We start from the raw sequence: 1,946 nt of genomic DNA, 5'->3' as shown, positions 1-1,946 counted from the left end.
GCCATGCCACGGCTTGGCCCAGCATGCCATGCCACAGCGTTGCCCAGCGTGCCATGCCTTAGCCTTGGCCAACATGCCATGCCACGGCCTCGGCCAACATGCCACGCTACGGCGTTGACCAGCATGCCAAGGTCGGAATGCCATGGCACGGTCTCGGCCCGCATGCCACGGAACGGCCTCGACCTGCATGCCATGCCCCGGCCTCAGCCCGCATACCTTGCCACGGCATTGCTCGGCATGCCACGCCACTACATTGCGCAACGTGCCATGCCATAGCCTTGGCCAACATGCCATGCCACGGCCTCGGACCGCATGCCATGCCACGACACCGGCCCACATGCCTTGCCACGGCGTTGCCCAGTATGCCATGCCACAGCATTGCCCAACGTGCCATGCCTTAGCCATGGCCAACATGCCATGCCACGGCCTTGGCCAGCATGACATGCTACAGCGTTGCCCAGCATGCCAAGTCTGGAATGCCATGCCACGGCCTCGGCCCGCATGCCATGCCACGGCCTCGGCCCGCATGCCATGCCACGGCCTCGGCCCACATGCCTTGCTACGGTGTTGCCCAGCCTGCCAAGGTCGGAATGCCACGGCACGGCCTCGGCCAGCATGCCATGCCCCGGCCTTGGCCCGCATGCCTTGACACAACATTGCCCAGCATGCCATGCCACAGTGTTGCCCAACGTGCCATGACATAGCCTTGGCCAACATGCCATGCCATGGCCTCGGCCCGCATGCCATGCCATGACGTTGCCCAGCATTCCAAGGCCGGAATGCCATGCCATGGCACCGGCCCGTATGCCATGCCACGGCCTCGGCCAGCATGCCAGGCCACAGCCTCGGCCCGCATGACTTGCTACGGTGTTGACCAGCATGCCAAGTTCAGAATGCCACGTCACGGCCTCAGCCCGCATGCCACGGCACGGCCTCGGTCAACATGCCATGCCCCGGCCTCGGCCGGCATGCCTTGCCATAGCGTTGCCCAGCATGCCATGCCACGGCGTTGCCAAGCGTGCCATGCCATAGCCTCGGCCAACATGCCATGCCACGGCATCGGCCCGCATGCCATGCCACGGCGTTGCCCAGCATGCCAAGGCCGGAATGCCATGCCACGGCCTCGGCCAGCATGCCATGCCACGTCCTCGGCCTGCGTGACTTTCTACGGTGTTGCCTAGCATGCCAAGGTCGGAATGCCACAGCATGGTGTCGGCCCGCATGCCACGTCACGGCCTCGGCCCGCACGCCATGCCCCGGCCTCGGCCCGCATGCCTTGCCACGGCGTTGCCCGGCCTGCCATGCCACAGCCTTGGCCAACATGCCATGCCACGGCCTCGGCCGACATGCCTTGCCACAGCGTTGCCCAGCATGCCAAGGCCGGAATGCCATGCCACGGTCTCGGCCCGCACTCCATGTCACGGCCCCAGCCCGCATTCCTTGCCACAGCGTTGCCCAGCATGCCACGCCACAGCGTTGCCCAGCATGCCATGTCCAGCATGCCATGCCACGGCCTCGGCCCGCATGCCTTGCCACAGTGTTGCTAAGCATGCCATGCCACAGCGTGCCATGCAACGGCCTCGGCCCGCATGCCACAGCGTTGCTCTGCATGCCATGCCTTAGCCTTGGCCAACATGCCGTGCCACGACCTCAGCCCGCATGGCATGCTACAATATTGCCCAACATACCAAGGCCGAAATGCCATGCCACGGCCCCGGCCCGCATGCCATGCCACGGCCCCGGCCCGCATGCCATGCCACGGCCCCGGCTCGCGTGCCACGGCACAACGTTGCCCTGCATGCTAAGGCCGGAATGCCATGCCACGGCCTCGGCCTACATGCCATGCCACGGCCTCGGCCAGCAAGCCAAAGTGTTGCCCAAGGTGCCATGCCACGGCCTTGACCCACCTACCATGCCACGGCCGCGGCCCACATGCCATGCCACGG

This window comes from Camellia sinensis, chromosome 12, assembly GCF_055761805.1.
Source record: "Camellia sinensis isolate YWXY chromosome 12, ASM5576180v1, whole genome shotgun sequence".
Lineage (NCBI taxonomy): Eukaryota > Viridiplantae > Streptophyta > Magnoliopsida > Ericales > Theaceae > Camellia > Camellia sinensis.
The sequence above is the reverse complement of the archived record's forward strand: the minus strand, read 5'-3'. Positions refer to the sequence as shown.